Source organism: Cynocephalus volans, chromosome X (genome assembly GCF_027409185.1).
Source record: "Cynocephalus volans isolate mCynVol1 chromosome X, mCynVol1.pri, whole genome shotgun sequence".
NCBI classification, from domain to species: domain Eukaryota; kingdom Metazoa; phylum Chordata; class Mammalia; order Dermoptera; family Cynocephalidae; genus Cynocephalus; species Cynocephalus volans.
This window is the reverse complement of record NC_084478.1, coordinates 149,894,104-149,912,226: the sequence shown is the minus strand read 5'-3', so window position 1 is coordinate 149,912,226 and position 18,123 is coordinate 149,894,104. Positions and strand designations below refer to the sequence as shown.

Genomic DNA, 18,123 nt, shown 5'->3' with positions numbered 1-18,123 from the left:
TGGTCTGTTCAAATTTTCTACGTCTTCACGGTTCAATTTTGGGAGCTTGTGTGTGTCCAGAAATTTATCCATTTCCTCCAGATTTTCAAATTTGTTGGCGTATAGTTGTTTATAGTAGTCTCGAATGATTCCTTGTATTTCAGATGAATCAGTTGTAATATCGCCTTTTTCATTTCTAATTTTTGTTATTTGAGTCTTCTCTCTTCTTTTTTTTGTTAGCCATGCTAATGGTTTGTCAATTTTATTTATCTTTTCAAAAAACCAACTTTTTGATTCGTTGATCTTTTGAATTGTTTTTTGGTTTTCAATTTCATTCAGTTCTGCTCTGATCTTAATGATTTCTCTCCGTCTGCTAACTTTAGGATTGGATTGTTCTTGTTTTTCTAGTTCTTTAAGGTGAAGTGTTAGGTTGTTCACTTGCCATCTTTCCATTCTTCTGAAGTGAGCATTTAATGCAATAAATTTTCCCCTCAATACTGCTTTTGCAGTATCCCACAGGTTTTGGTATGATGTATCATTGTTTTCATTAGTTTCAATAAACTTTTTGATTTCCTGCTTGATTTCTTCTTGGACCCATATGTCATTAAGTAGAATGCTGTTTAATTTCCATGTGTTTGTATAGTTTCCAGAGTTTCGCTTGTTATTAATTTCTAGTTTTAATCCATTGTGGTCTGAGAAGATACATGGGATAATTCCAATTTTTTTGAATTTATTGAGACTTGATTTGTGACCTAATATGTGATCTATCTTGGAGAATGATCCATGTGCTGATGAGAAGAATGAATATTCTGAGGTTGTTGGGTGGAATGTTCTGTAGATATCTGCCAATTCCAATTGGTCTAGAGTCTTGTTTAGATCTTGTGTTTCTCTACTGATTCTTTGCCTAGATGATCTGTCTAATATTGACAGTGGAGTGTTCAGGTCCCCTGCTATTATGGTATTAGTGTCTATTTCCTTCTTTAGGTCTAATAGAGTTTGTTTTATAAATCTGGCTGCTCCAACATTGGGTGCGTACATATTTATGATTGTTATGTCTTCTTGATGGATCAGTCCTTTTATCATTAAGTAGTGTCCCTCATTGTCTCTTTTTATGGTTTTTAGTTTAAAGTCTATTTTGTCAGATATAAGAATAGCCACTCCAGCTCGTTTTTCTTTTCTGTTTGCATGGTAAATCTTTTTCCATCCTTTCACTCTTAGTCTGTGTGAATCTTTATGGGTGAGGTGGGTCTCTTGTAGGCAGCATATAGTTGGGTCCTGCTTTTTGATCCAGTCAGCCAGTCTGTGTCTTTTAATTGGGGAATTTAAGCCTTTAACATTAAGAGTTGTTATTGAAAGGTGTTGATTTATTCTTAGCATTTTATTGGTTGTTTGGTTGTCTTAGGTGTCTTTTGTTCCTTGCTTTCTGATTTACTGTTTGGTTTCTTTGTTTGTTGGTTCCTTAGGTTGTAGATAGTGTTTTTGTTAGCTTGTTTTCTCTTCATGAATGCCATTATTATTGTACTAGCGGGTTTTGATTTTTCTTAGGTTTTTATGGCAGTGGTAGTTATTTTTCAGGAACCAAACCCAGTACTCCCTTGAGGATTTCTTGTAAGGGTGGTCTTGTGGTAGTGAACTCCCGCAGTTTTTGTTTGTCTGAGAAATATACTATTTGCCCCTCATTTCGGAAGGATATCCTTGCAGGGTAGAGTATTCTTGGTTGGCAATCTTTGTCTTTTAGTATTTTGAAAATATCATCCCATTCCTTTCTAGCTTTTAGGGTTTGTGATGAAAAGTCTGATGTTAACCTGATTGGGGCTCCCTTATAGGTGATTTGACGCTTCTCTCTTGCAGCTTTTAAGATTCTCTCTTTGTCTCTGAGTTTTGCCAATTTGACTATGACATGTCTTGGAGAAGGCCTTTTTGGGTTGAATACGTTTGGAGATCGTTGAGCTTCCTGGATCTGAAGATCTGTGATTTTTCCTATACCTGGGAAGTTTTCTGCCACTATTTTGTTGAATATGTTTTCAATGGAATCTCCATTTTCCTCCCCTTCTGGAATACCCATGACTCGGATATTTGAGCGCTTGAGGTTGTCTGATATCTCTCTCAGATTTTCTTCCATGTTCTTGATTCTTTTTTCTTTCTTTTTGTCTGCTTGTGTTATTTCAAACAGCCCATCTTCAAGTTCAGAGGTTCTCTCTTCAACTTCGACAAGCCTGCTGGTTAAACTCTCCGTTGTGTTTTTTATTTCGCTGAATAACTTCTTCAGTTCAGCAAGTTCTGCTACATTTTTTTTCAGGACATTGATTTCCTTGTATATTTCCTCTTTCAGATCCTGTATACTTTTCCTCATTTCATCATGATGTCTAGCTGAGTTTTCTTGTATCTCATTCAGTTTCTTTAGAATTATCACTCGAAATTCCTTGTCAGTTATTTCAAGGGCTTCTTGTTCTATAGGATCTAGAGTATGAGATTTATTAACTTTTGGTGGTGTGCTTTCTTGATTTTTTGTATTTCTGTTGTCTTTTTTTTGGTGTTTATTCATTGTGGCAGGGGGTTTCACAGTCCACCGGTTTAAGACTAATGACTAACTAGGATGTTGCTGTTGTTGCCAATTTGGTATGGCTCCCGCCGTGACTGCTCAGTTGGCCTCTAGTGTCTTGTGTGTGTGGTTGCCTCGGGTCTTGGGCTTCTCCGGGGATCCACCTTTCTGGTCAGCTTGTACTCTGCTGGGCTGGTGGATCACGTACCACAGGGTGTGTGATCTCTGTTGAGCTTTCACTTTCTGTACAGGACTTCTCCCCGTTCCGTGTGCTCTGGCCCAGGCTGTTAGATCGTGCAGTGGCGACCCCACCGGGTGTGTGGTTTCTGTCGAGTCTCCGCCTCCCTGGCCGCACGTCTCCCCCCTCTGTGCACACTGTGCTGGGTTGGGGCGTGTCTTCTGCACCCCTCGTCTATCAGCTGGGCCTTCAAGACCCTGCTCAGCACCGCCTCGCCCAGGAAGACTACCAGGTTTCTGCTAGGCACAGACGACCGGTCTCTCTGGGTGCCTTTGTAACACTGTGTAGATCTTTCTCGGGTCTTGTTCACCTTTGTATCCCCCCGGTATAAACCGAGTCTAGTGCCCGCCTGCAGCCTGCTCTCCGGCAGGTTCAAGCGGACCTGGGAACTCTCCTACCACACTATTCCCAACCAGAAATTCGTTAGGCTTTTTTCCAAACTGGTGGTCGCAGAGATGGTATCTGCCTCCCAGTAACAGGAAGTTTACCGGGGCCGGAGTCCAGGGTGTGGTGGAGTGACAGTCGGCCCGCCCGTACTTCCTAGCCCTCCCAAAACTGGTCGGGACGCCCCACACCCCCAGCCCTGCCAGAGAACCGTGGAGGGAGTGGGAGAGGAAGCCGGCTCGCAGGGTCCGGAAAGCCCCACGCCAGGCCAAGCAAATGGGCTCAGTGATGGCCGAGCAGGGCGGAGCTGCCCGCACCTGGGAAAATGGAGGCAGCACCGGGGCAGTCAGTGGCCTGGTGGTGCAGTCGGGGAGCCGCGTGGGCAACCACCCCCCGAACAGAGCTGTGCCAGGGATCACTCACGGTGCTGTGCCAGGTCGGGCGCTCGCTCTGTCTCTGGTTTGTTGCCTTCCGTGTTCTCGGCGCTGCCGCCTCGGGCTGTTCAGTCGCGGCGCCGCTCGGGCGCTCCCAGGAATCTTCTTTAATGCCGGCCTGAAACCTCGAATCTTGAATAGGGCAGCTGGCCGCCTTCAGTGCGGCCCCAGCCTCCGGGATCCTGGCTGCATCCACAGCAGCCCTGGCGCCGTGTTCCCTGTTTCAAGACTCACTTTTGCAGCTAAGAATCAGTTCTTTTCCTGCTCCACACTTCAAAGCTGTTGCCTGTAAATGAGGCAGCCTCTCCTGCCGGGGGCAAAGTGGCGTTGAGCCCCCACGACCGGCCAGCAGCAGCAGTCCTCCCTTAAGAGATGGCCAGAGGAAGGTCCACAAGTTTCCCGGCTGCCTGAGGCCCAGTGGCCGCCTTTTCCACCTCAGCTACTCCGCGCCAGCCGCCGCAGCCGCCGCCATCTTGAAACCCTGAGACTAAGGATTTCTATCTCCTGGCAACAAGCCTCTGAGATCTTCTCATCACACAAGTCCCAGAATCTACAACGGCCTTTAATTACTGGGTTTCAGTTTGAAACTATCCGTTTCTTCCTCCCAGATGGCATTTAAAATATGTATTTATTTTTTAATAGTTCAATTGACCAGGTAGAAAATATTGAAAAGGAGGTATTTGGGGAAGATTTAAGGCAACAGATTAGTGCTTTGCCACACATACTTATCTCCTATTAAATCTCGTTCCTTATAAATCCATATTCGCACTACGTAAAAGAGGAATTCTCTACTTCAAGCTAATCTTACAAAGCTGAACTGTGTGAAGCTAGGCCACAAACAGAAAGAACCTCTTTTTTAAAAAACTCAAATCTGCATTTTCTACGGTTTTTAACAAATGATCTTTCTTGGGTCTAACCAGGAATTGGCCAAGGCGCTCTAATATCTTTGTTTTTTTGGACATTTTCCCTCAAATCTACAGGCACATGAAATACTCTGTCTTTGCCCCAAAATAGAAAGTATTACCAACTTCCAATCTGGGAATAGTGGGGGTCCTGATTGCCCTCTTCACCTGAATTAAATCCTTAATTTTAGAATCTCTTACGTGTTAAGTATCCCTTTACCAGGACCAAATTCAGTTCCAGTTGGAATACCATGACTTCAAGTACAGAAACCCATTCAAACTGGCTTAAAAATAAGTTAACTTCTCATAACAAGAAGTTCAGAAACCAGGCAACATTTATCAGGATTGATTGATTCCATGACTCAGAGGATCCAGGTTTTTCTCATCTCTTTGCTCTGCCGTCCTTAGCGTTAGAGTCACCCTAACACTAATCTCATTATTATCCCAGGAATGCTGCTACTTGTAGCTGGAAAACATGCTTCCTTGTTCACATCAGATTGGCCTCTCTTGCCCAGAGACCCCAAGCCAATGTTTCCTCAGTGTGTCCCTGGTCCAAACTGTTTTAGTTCAAGGCACCCTTGGAAGTAATCATTGATAAAGTGGATGAAATTAACCATGGAGAGTTCAGACTACACATCTGCGGTGGAATATAAATTGAGACATTAAGTACAAATTCAATCACAGCATTGACTTGGTACTGACAGTGTTTAAAATGATAATCTTTCACATAAATTTGAAACGTTTAAAAGTTATCTTAAAACAAAACCCAAAATGGCCAAACTGATACACTTAGGGCAATAGACTTAATGGGTAAGAGAGAAACTACATTTAATTCCTCTTAAGACCAGCTCAAGTTTCTTAACTCTGTGAAACATCTCTCAGGAAGAAGAACCAATCCCTCATCTGTACACCTGTATCTTTATTATAACATTATATTATATTTAGCTGTGTGTCTTCTCTAATAGAATGTGAACCTTTTACGGCTGAGGAGAAAACTTGATTCATTTTTTCCTGAGAATATCAAATGTAATATCTGACACAGTAGGCAATCAAATGTTTAATGAATGATCAAATACATAGATGTTTAGATTATTTGTTTTTGCTGATTTTACACTTAAGAAGTAGACAAGAAGTAGACAAGAAGTGGAGACTGGTATCTTTTTGGAGCCACCTGCTTTTCCTGATACTGCAGATTTATAAACTTACTTCCTCTAAGGGGAGTGATGAAAATAAAAACCAGAGGCATCAACGTTATCGATACTTTCTCTCTTCATATCCCCATTTTAATATTCTCTTCTGCTAACCACTCTGTTTATTTTTATTCTTCATTTCTGCCTGTGCCTTAATGTTCCTTAAGGGTACTTCTTAGCATCACTGATTTTTTAAAATGACATAAAAGTTTAACTTAATTTGACATTTAAGCACCCAATTTGTTGCCAGACTCACATTTATGGACACACACAAAAATAAAACTCACAATATATTTCGGGAACAAGACGCAAACCAATATATTGTGGTACATCTTACAAAAATGAGTATAAAGTACTATGGGAAACAAATGAGTTTTTGTCTAATTGGGCAAATACCAAAGAAAACAATAAATCCTATACTTGTTGGTCATTTAGAAAGTTCTAATATGTCCTGTATCATTAGGTAGTTGTTCTAACTTTTCTGTAACACTAACAGGGAGAAATAACTGGTTGAAAGGACAAAATTTTAAATGTCTAAAAGAAGCAGAAGCAAGAAACAATACCAGGAATTCATTTTTTGGTCAATCTGTTCTTTGTATCTGGAAGTGGCAGGACATATGCAGTCCATTCAATCCTCACTCAAAGCTGTGGTATTTAGAGGGAAAAGAATATACCACAACTTATTCTGTCATTCCCACCAATTCCAAATCTCCAAAGTGACGTCAAGTGGGGCAGCATGTTTGGGTCAAGAGGAATGGGATTCTAAAACAACAGCAAAAAAGAAACCAAAACATTCCAAAATGAATCTACCAAGCCATAGTTAGTTTTGAAGTTAAAGAGGGCAATATGGTAATGAGGTGAGTTCAGAAAATGAAAATGCTAAAATAAGCTATGCTCACACCACATCAATACTTATACATACAAAATGTTTACATTGAGAACTTTGCATATGATCTTATTCTTTCTTATCAAAATAACAATCATGTGTTCTGCCTTCCCAAAAAGCTGAAGGGACACTTTAAAAAACTGAGCCTCAGAACCAGTGGCGTCAGCCTAGACAGATGGTTCTAGTGGAACAGGTGGAAACAGCCCGGTTCCATCCCCCCCAAATTAAAACGTCAACTCAGTTTCCAATGGCTTTTGTCAAGAGTAAAAAAATTACTTTCTGATTATCTTAACTGCTCTTTTGTATTACACAGAAGGTTCATGGTATCTTGAAAACGGCTGCTTAATAAAAATATGCTGATCCATGCTTCTGGAAAATTTATCAAGATTAGAAAATTAGAAGGAGATGTCTGAAATCTAACTACATTAATGTGTAAAACTTACTAAGTAATCAGACCTCAAACTTACCTTTTCAATATTACCAAAGGCTAAGAGAAGGTAACAAAATAATGATCTGTACTTATTTTCTCAGTAATCCTTAGTAAATCTCAAATGGTAGAAATCAATTAGCATAAGACTCCATATAAAAAACAAACAAAACAAAATCTCGAACATGTCTAAGTCATAATAACTTACCTCTTAGTAATAAAATTTTTTTCCAGGTCCTCATTGTGAACCAGATTTTTATTCCCAAACTGCCATGACAACTGTAGATCACGGCTTACATCAAGCCTGCACTGGTTAACAACAAGGGAGAAGATGGTGCCCTCGGGGTGGTGCTGGGGTGGGAATTCTGAGTGGAGTCATTCAGAGCATGAAAAAGGACGAAGAATGGAAGGTGCTTATATATCATCTGCGCATGAGCATCCAGTTTTCCTGCTGCAAAATGTCAGACATCCCAGCCAAGGGCATCACCGTTGTTGAAGATATCAATAAACAGCGAGAACTCATCTCCTATTTGGAGGCCATTTATTTGCTGAGCCCCACAGAGAAGTCTATTCAGGCTCTGATCACAGACTTCTGTGGGACCCCGATCGTCACCTACAAAAGTAGCACATGTTGTCTTCACTGACAACTGCCCAGAAACACCGTTTAGTAAGCTGGGCTGCTGTCATTTGGCAAAGGCAGTGAAGATGTTGAAGGAGATCCACCTGGCCTTAGTCCCCTATGAGGCCAAGGTGTTCTCTCCTGGATGCCCACATAGCACCTACAACCTCTACTCTCTGGGCATGGGAACATGCACAGCAGCTTGAGATGCTGGTCCAGCAGACTGCTACACTTTGCACCAGGCTGCAGGAGTACCCTGTCATCCACTACTGCAAGGGCCTGAAGCCCATGGCCCAGCTGGCTCATGCTGTCCTGGACAAGCTGAACGCCTTCAATGCAGACACTCCCAGTCTGGGCAATGGCCCTGAGAAAATCCACTTGCAGGTGCTAATCACGGACTGGGCAGCTGACCCCTTGTCACCATTGCTGCATGAACTGACATTCCTGGCCGTGGCCTATGATCTGCTGGACATTAAGCAGGACACGTACAGCTATAATCACCAGGCTGAGCATGGTATGGGAGAAGGCAGTGCTGCTGGATGATAACGATGATCTATGAGTGAAGCTATGGCACCTGCACATTGTGGACATGACCAAGAGGGTCACAGAACTTCCGAAGACATTCTGTGAGGGCAAGAGGCTGACCACTGACAATGCCAACATCAAAGACCTGTCCCACATCCTGAAAGAGATGCTGCAGCACCAGAAGGAGCTGAACAAGTATGCTACATACCCGAATTTAGTGCATGAATGCATGAAGTGTTTCAAGGGTTCAGTGGAGAAACTGTGCAGTGTGGAGCAGGACCTTGGCCATGGCCTCCAACACAGAGGGCAAGAAGGTCAAGGACACCATGAAGATGATCTTGCTGGTGCTGCTTGACATAACAGCGCCAGCCTACAACAAGGTCCGGGTCCTGTTGCTCTATATCCTTCTTCCCACTGGTGTGAGCAAGAAGAACATGGCCAAGCTGATCCAGCATACCAGTTTGCAGGCTCATAGCAGCCTCATCCGGAGCCCGGAGCAGCTGTGAGGCACCATTAACGACCCTGCGGATTCGGGAACCTCCAGCCAGCTGGAGTGGATGGAGTTCATGGAGTCCACTTATCAGATGTCCCGTGGATTCGGGTTGTCAAGGACATGACGGGGGATGCCATGGAAGACTGGCTGGAACGAAAGCTGTGGCCCTTTTGTAGCTGACATTGCCCCCACGCCCATCACCGAGGCCACTGTCAGTGCCTGCTTTGGCCACTGGCACAAGAACAAGGCAGGTGTAGATGCTTGGGCCGGGCCATGGCTCATCATGTACATCCTTTGCAGCACGGCCATGTCAGAGATTCGGCGTCCTACGAGGTGACCAAGGACACTGAGGGCAAGTGGGAGGTGCTTATTGGCTCTTGCACATCTTTCCTATGACCCACTTCCTGGATGACCTCAAGACACTGGACCAGAAACTCAAGGACATTACCCTGCCCGGCCCCAACTCCCTCCATTTCTAGAGAAATAAACTTCCATCATGCCAAAAATAATAATAATAAAAGGTTCTACAACTGTAATATGGACCTCCTAGACTTGATAAAAACAAAAAGATGAATCTGGTTTTTCTCCACGTACCTATTGGAGTTCTTAAAAGTTGACATGTATACACATAATATAGTTCCAGAACGCAGGCAACTCGTTTTCAACTTAAGATGTACACTGACTCTATGTGCATCATTACACAAACCTGGTACCTACTGTTAGTGCATGAGTATTTATTGCATTTCCCAAGCAAAGGTAAGACAACCTACATACTAGAAAACTATCTGGTTATTTCAATTTGCACAAGTACCAGAACATCTTTGTAAGGTGCTGACTGATACAGTGGCACGAATATTCACGTACTGACTTTTGTGTGGACATACACCTTCATTTCCCAAGGATGAATGCCCAAGAGTACCACTGCTGGGTCATATGCATTTGCATGTTCCGTTTTAAACAGTTCAGTCAGAAGCTGCCAAACTGTTTTCCAGAGTAGCTGTGCTATCTCACATTCCCACTGTCAATATACGAGTGATGTGGTTACTCCACATCCTCATGAGCATTTGGCATTGTTATTCTTTTCCTTTACCATTGTTCTAAAAGGTATGTGCTTATATCTCATTGTGGTTTTCATATGCATTTCCCTAACGGCTATAATGCTGAACATCTTTTTGTGTGTTTATCTGCCATCCATATATTCTTCCTGGTGAAAATTCTGTGCATGTTTTTTTCCTGTTTTCTAACTTGATTGTCTCTTCTTTTTTACTATTAAAAGTGCTTTATATGTTCTAGATGAATCCTCGGTCAGATATATGACTTGCAAATGTCTTCTCCCATTCTGAACTTATCTTTTCATCTTCCTAACAGGGTCTTTCACAGAGCAACAATTCCTAATTTTGATGAAGCCCAAATTATTGAATTTTCTCTTTCATGGATTGAGCTTGCGGTGTCATGTCTAAGAACTCTTCATGTGGCTTCAGATCCTGAAGATGTTTTCCCACGTTTTCTTCTGAAGGTTTTATAGCTTCACACTTTACATTTATTTTTTTTTGGTGGCTGGCCAATATGGGTGGCCGAACCCATGACCCAGCACCCAATTTAACTGAGTGAGCTAGCTGGCCAGCCCTACATTTTACATTAAAATCCGGGATTCACTCTGAATTATGTTTTGTGTGAGGTTAGGATAAAGTTCATGTTTTTGTCTATGAATGCCTATGTTACCCTAGCAACATCTGATGAAGACTACCTTTCCTCCACTGAATGTACCCTTTGTTAAAAATCAATCGAAAGCCTATCAATTGAACATATTGGCAGGGATTGATTTCTGGAAATTTCTATCTTGTTCCAGTAATCTATTTGTCAATAACACAGTGTCTAATTATTGTAGCTATATATTAAGGCTTAATACTGGGTAGACTAATTCCACACACTTTTTTAAATTTCAGAATTGTTTTAAGCTATACTATTCTCTTTGCCTTCCCGTGTAAATGGCAGAATAAGCTTATCTATTTACGAAACGTCTTGCTGGAATTTCGATAGAAACTGCAATGAACCTACTGATAAATTTATGACGAACTGACATCTTTATTATGTTGAGTCTTCTAATCCACGAACACAGTACATTTATTTAGATTTTCTTTGATTGTTTTCCATCAGTGTTTTATAGTTTAACACATAAAATCCTGTAGGTGTTCTTAAATTTATACCCTCCTATTTCATTTTTTGAGCTATTGTTTTTTCATTTAGATTTCCACGTGTTCCTTGCTAGTATACAGAAATAAAATTGATTTTCTGTATTTTAATCTTTTATTCCAATGACCTTGCTAAACTTACTAGTTATGGGTTTTTCTTTTCTTTTTTGTAGACTCCTTCAGATCTTCTATGCAGACCATCATGCTTACTTCAAATAGGGATAATTTTATTTGTTCTTTTCCAAACTGTATGCATTTAATTACCACACTTTTTGTGTAGAATTTCCAGTATTATGTTGAATAAGCATAGAGAAAGAAACCTGTACTAGCTGTTTGTAGTATGTAATTCATTTTACATATGGCTGAACTTGATTTGCTTAGAATTTGTTTAGACTATCTGCATTAATGATCATGATAAACATTGGTCTATGGTTTTCCTTTTTAAAAGAAAATTATCTATGCCTGGTTTTGGAACCAGAGTAATACTTGCTTCACCAAATTACTCTCTCCACTTCTATTTTCTGGAAGAGACTGTGTAGAATTTATATTATTTAAATGTTTAGTAGAATTCTCCCTTGAAACCATGTGGGCTTGGAGATTTCTTTTTCAACAGTGGATTAAATTTCTTTAAAAGTTAAAAGGCTATTTAAATGATCTGTTCAGTTTTGGGAGAGTTTTGGTAGTCTGTACTTTTTTTTTTTTAAAGATGACTGGTAAGGGGATCTTAACCCTTGACTTGGTGCTGTCAGCACCACACTCTCCCAAGTTAGGTAACCAGCGATCCTTATACATAGGGATCCGACCCCATGGCCTTGGTGTTACCAGCACCACACTCTCCTAAGTGAGCCATGGGCCAGCCCTGGTAGTCTGTACTTTTTGACAAACATCCATTCCATCTAAGTTGTTTTAAGTTTGTATGTAGATTTACTCATAATATTCTCTTATTATTCTTTCAAAGTCCATGGGCTCAGAGTGAAAATCCATCTCATTCTTAATAGTGGTAATTTGTGACTTTCATCTTTTTTTCTATGTCATCCTTGCTAGAGGTTTGTTAATTTTATCAATATTTTCAAGCAGTTTTTTTTCTTTTTTTGCTCCTTTGATTTTCTTTCATTTATAATTATCTCAATTAAACTTTTATAAACAGTATAGGTAAGTCAAAATGAAACTTTAAAGATGTTCAAGTAACCCACAAGAAGGCAGGAAAAATGAATAGAAAATTGAATAGAGTGAAAAACAGAAAATAAAGAAATTGCTGGCTTAAGCCCTAACATATTTTTACTTATATTAAATGTAAATGATCTATATAGCTAGATAGGGAAAATAAGTTCCAGTGTTGTGCAGCAGTGCTAAGTATCTATAATTAGCAATAATCCTTCATAGATTCTCAAATGGCTGGAAGAGACGAGCTCAAATGATAAATTCTTGTGATGATGAATATGCTAATTACCCTAATTTGGTCATTACACATTGTATACATGTATTAAAGTGTAACTGTACCCTATAAATATGTATTATCAATACGTGCCAATTAAAAAATAAATTTAAAAAAGTAAATGACCTAAATATACCAATTAAAAGACAGAGGCTGACAAAATGGATTACAAAGATGACCCAACTACATACTGTTGACAAACAGACTTCAAATACAGTGATATAGGTTGGTGGAATGTAAACATATGGAAAAGGATAGGTCATGTAAACAATCAAATAAAAACAGGAGTGACTATATTAATAATGGATAAAGTAGACTTCAGAAGAAAGAACATTTCCAGGAGCAAAGGGAGATGTTACATAAGGATGAAAATGTCAGTAAACCAAGAATAAACAGCAATTCTAAATGTATATATACCAGACTACAGAGCTTCAACATACATGAAGCAAAACTGATAGAACTGAAAGGAGAAATGGACAAATCCAGAATTATTGTTGGAGACTTTGCACTCTTCTCGAAACACTTGATAGAACTACTAGACAGAAAATCAGCAGGGATACTGAAGAATTTAACACTGTCAAGCATCAGGATCTAATTGACATTCATTGATTACTGTACGCAACAACAGTAGAATAGACCTCCCTACAAGCACGCATGTAACACTCATCAAGACAGACAATATCTTGGGCCATAACACACATCTCAGGATGTTAAAAGGAATTGGAAATAGACAGGATGTGCTCTCTGTCCATACACAAAGTAGAAATTAATAACAGAAATGAAGGTAAATCTCCAAACACTTTGAAAGTAAACACCACATTTTTAAATATCTATGGGATTTCAAGGGAAACAAATACATGAACTGAATAAAAATGAAAGTGCAATGCATCAAAATTTGAGGAATACAGTTAATACATTGTCAAAAAGGCAATTTATAGCACTAAAAGCTTACATTAGCAAAGTAGAATTGTTTCAGGTCAGTAATCTAACCTTCCACTTTAAGAAACCAGAAAAAGAATAGCAAGATTTTAGGATCAGTTTGTCGATGTCCACAAAATAACTTACTAGGATTCTGAGTGGGATTTCAATGAATCTATAAATCAACTAGAGAAAAACTGACATCTTGACAATATTGGGTCTTTCTGTTCATGAACATGGTACCTCTCTCCATTTGTATTTTCTTTGATTTCTTTCATCAGAGTTCTATAGATTTCCTCATATAGATATTACACATATTTTGTTAGATTTGAACATCAGTATTTCATTTTTTGGTGCTAATGGAAATGGTATTGTGCTTTTACTTTCAAATTCTCCTTGTTCATTGCTGGTATATGGAAAAACAGCTGACTTCTGTGTATCAACCCTGAATCTTGCAACTGCCATAATCGCATATGAGCTCCAGGAGATATTTTTGGTTAATTCTTTTGGATTTTCCACATAAACAATCATGTTATCTATGAACAAGGACAGTTTTATTTCTTCCTTCCCCATCTGTATACTTTTTGCTTCCTTGTCTTACAGCATTAACTAGGACTTGCAGTATGATTTTGAAAAGGAGTGGTGAGAGGGAACATCCTTGCCTTGATCTTAGTGCCATCTTTGAGTTTCTCACTGTTAAGTATGAAGTTAGCTGTGGGCTTTTCATATGTATTTTTTATGAAGTTGAGGAAATTCCACTCTATTCCTAGTGTACTGAGAGTTTTTATCATGAACAGGTTCTGGATTTTGTCAAATGTTTTTTTCTACATCCATTGACATGATAATATAATTTTTCTTCTTTATTCTGTTGATATGATAGATTACATTAATTGATTTTCAAATGTTGAGCCAGCCCTACATACCTGGGATAAATACCACTTGATAGTTGCTTTGGGTTAAGTGTGCCCCACAAAAGTTAATGTATTGGAAACATAAACCCCCTTTGTGATAGTGCTAAGAGGGTGGGAAATCTGATTATGGTATTTGAAAGTTGAGGCCTTGAAGAAGGGTTTAGTTTGAAAGGACTATTCCCTTGCAAATGGGCCAATCCATTCATGGAGTAACGAGCATGGTTCTGATGGCTTTAAAAGGAGAGCAAGTGAGGAGAATAGCTCTCTCTTACTCAGCCTGTTCTCACCATGTGCTACTCCGCATTGAATTGGAGAGTCCCCACCAAAAAAAAAAAAAACAACCTCATCAGATGCGTTCCCTGGACCTTGGACTTTCCAGCCTCCAAACTGTAATAAATACATTTCATTTCGTTATAAATTACCTAGTTCCAGATATTCTGATATAAGCAACAGAAATGGACTAGTATAGTAGCAGTGTGTAAAATTCTTTTTACACATTGTTGGATTTGATTTGCTAATATTTTATTGAAGATGTCTGCATCTATGTTTATGAAATATACTGATCTGTAGTTTATTTTCTCATAATGTCTTTGCCTTTTTTGGTATTAGGGTAACAGTGGCTTAGAATGAATTATGAAGTACTCCCTCTGCTTCTATCTTCTGAAACAGATTGTAGAGAACTGGTATCCTTTCTTAGATATTTGGTAGCAGTCACCAAATCAATAAGGGGTCTGGTGCTTTCTGTTTTGGAAGGTTATTAATTATTGATTCAATTTCTCTGATATAGGCCTACTGAGATTGTCTATTTCTTCTTGTGGGACATTTGGTCCATTGTGTCTTTCAAGGAATTTGTTCATTTCATCCAGGTGATCAAATTTGTACCAATAATGTTGTCCATAGTATTCCAAATCCTTTCAATGTCCATGGGATCTGTAGTGATGTCCCTTCTTTTCATTTCTAATGTTAGTAATTTGTCTCCTGTTTTTTCTTAGTCATCCTGGCTAAAAGCTTGTCAATTTTATTGATCTTTACAAAAAAAGTCAGATTTTGGTTTTGTTGATGTTTTCTATTAATTTCTTTTTTTCAATTTCATTGATTTCTGCCCAAATTTTTATTATTTCTTTTTTTCTGATTGCTTGGGATTTAATTTGCTCTTCTTTTTCTAATTTCCTAAGATGGAAACTTAAATTGTTAATTTTCGATCTTTTCTTATTTCAGTGCTGTAAACTTCCTCCTAGCACTTCTTTGCTGGATCCCACAAATTCTGTGTTTTCATTTTCACTCGGTTCATGGTACTATTAAATTTATCTTGAGATTTCTTCTTTGATTTATGTGTTATATAAGAAGTGTGTTGTTTAATCTCCAAATAGTTTAGATTTTCCAGCTATATCTCTGTTACTGATTTCTAGCTCAATTCCATTGTGATTTGAGAGCAGACATTGTATGAATTCTATTATTTCAAATTTCTTAATGTGTGTTTTATGGACCAGATGTGATTTATCTTGGTGCATGTTTCATGTGAGCTTGAGAAAAATGTGTACTATGCTAATTGTTAGATGGCATAGTCTACAGATGTTCATTATATCCAGTTGATTGATGGTGGTGATGAGTTCAACTATGCCCTAACTGATTTTCTGTCTGCTGGATATGTCCATTTCTAGCAAAGGGGTGTTGCAGTCTCCAACTGTAACAGTGGATTCATCTACTCCTTTTTGTAGTTCTATCAGTTTTTGCCTCACTGAATTTTTATTTGGATTATTGTATTTTTCAGGTCTAAATCTTCTATTTTTTTGTTTATTTTAAGTGTCTTTAATTGCTTGTTCAGACATCTTTATGATGTCTACTTTAAAAGCCTTGTCAAATAATTCTAACACCTGTGTCATCTCTATGTTGGCATCTGTTGAATATCATTTCCCATTCAGGTTGAGATTTTCCTGGGTGGTGTTAAGATGAGTACTTTTTATTCTATCCTATCCATTCAGGATATTGTTATGAGACTGGATTGTATATAATCTTGCATTTTAGCAAGCCTTTATTAATACCATGCTGGCAGGGGAAACTGCTGTCCAGGAAGGAAGGACACTACCACTAGGCAGGGTTGAAGTCCTGGCTCTCCACAGGGCCTCCATTGACACCCTGGGGGGTAACTTGTCACCCCTGAAAAGGGATGGAAGTCCAAACTCTCAACTAAGCCTCCACTGATATTGTGGGAGTGGCAGATGCTTTGTTATTGATGAGTATGGTAGAAGCTCAGACTCTCCACTTTGTGTGCACTGACTTTAACCATATTGGTAAGGGTCAATTCATCAGAAAGAGCAGAGGTGGAAATCCACTGGCACTGCAGGAAGAGGAGATGGCAAAGAAGGGAACACGTTACTGCTCTGTGGTGGTAACAGTCTTGGCTCCTTACTTGATAACCACTGGCACCAGAGGGAGAAAGAGGAATACTTTGCTCCTGCTGGGTATTGGTCAGAGTCCCGTCTCTTCACTTGGCCTCCTCTGAAACCACCCCAGTGGGAAAGGGGAGAGGCACAGGTGCAAGTCTCTGTTCTCCATTTAGCCTTTGCTGAAAAAAGTGCAAGGGCAATGGTCCCCTGCCTCGTGGTGTTATGTAAGAGTAGGGTGTTTAATGTAAAATACATTTCTATATTTCTAGGCTGCTCCTTTCTCAGTCCTTTGGCAAGAGAGAACAGGCTTTTGTTGGGGATTTGGTGGGGATGGGGGTCTGTGTCAGTTGACATTTCTGGGTTGTGGGCATCCAATCTGAGTTATGTAAGAAACAAAAAGTAAATACAGGGAACTTACTGCAATGTCATGGTCCCTGGCCGGTCTGTTATCTTCTTTCCACCAAGGAAAGTCTGCTTATATTTGTTTCATATGTAATGTCCAGGGTTTTTAGATTTACTTAGTGGAAGAAATAGTAGACATGTATCTATCACATTTTGTGAAGATCCAGAAGAACATGTGAGTTTAAGGAATCAAAGACCAGACTTAACAAAATTTTATATATTATAGAGTCAAAACAGATGATGAACATAAAGTAAAAACCAGAGAAATACAGTACTAGCTATGAAAAAATCCCATCTTCTATAGAAACATTACCTTTTCCAGCTGTCCTCCTGATCTTGGGAATGGTGAATTTCTTCAAAGGATGGATTTCTACACCAGTAAAAAATAAAGGTTCACTGGTTGAGCTCATTTTCCACAGTGTCTTGTGTTTGGCAATCTCTTTCATTTCCATTTTGTTGGTGGGCTAAAATTAACCCAGAGTTATTGAGCAAAAGGGCCATAAATACATTAAAGATATTGGTAATAAAATTGTTTGAAAGTTCTGAAACGGAATTGAATTAAGACATATACTTGGTCATACTGTCAACAGTTTTCAATCTCAACTTGCCAGGTTATCGAAAATAGAAAATGAATTCACTTTGGTTTTTATACAATATTAGAAGTATTTACTTTTTAGTTTCTAACACACGTTTTCCTTGTAAGTTATGTACAGGTTGAATATCCCCTTTCCAAAATGCTTGGGACCACAGTGTTTTAGATTTTGAATTTTTTCAGATTTTGGAATATTTCCATTATACTTACCAGTTCAGCATCCCCAGTCTGAAAATCCAAAATGCTCCAGTGAACATTTCCTTTGCGCAGCATGTTGGTGTTCAAAAAGTTTCAAAATTTGGACCATTTTGGATTTGTGTTTTTCAGATTAGTTCATTACTCAAGCTGTAACTGTAATTGGGTAACAAAAGCCTCTGTGTCCCTGAAAAGCTTAAATAATTTGAGAAATAGCAATTTTTATAAACATTTGGTAAATTTCTTGCAAATACTCTAGTTTTTAAAAGTATTTTTCCTGTATGTTTCTGTGACTAGAATGATATTCTCTTTAAATCAGAATCTCTGGCATTAGGAGAAATTTATGAAAGCTGTAAACCAACTATTGCCTGACTACCCTACAGCTGATGGTTAACTGTAGTTCATTGGCTATTGTTCCATTGTATCATTCTACAAATGCCTAAGACAACATCATATACTGTTATCCTAGTAG

At 39.1% G+C, this 18,123-nt stretch overlaps 1 pseudogene; it reads right to left on the bottom strand.

The window, feature by feature from the left end:
• The window catches only part of LOC134368467 (testis-expressed protein 15-like), a 62,368-nt pseudogene extending 45,052 nt beyond the window's left edge, over nt 1–17,316 (bottom strand).
• Nucleotides 17,317–18,123: the final 807 nt, after the last annotated feature.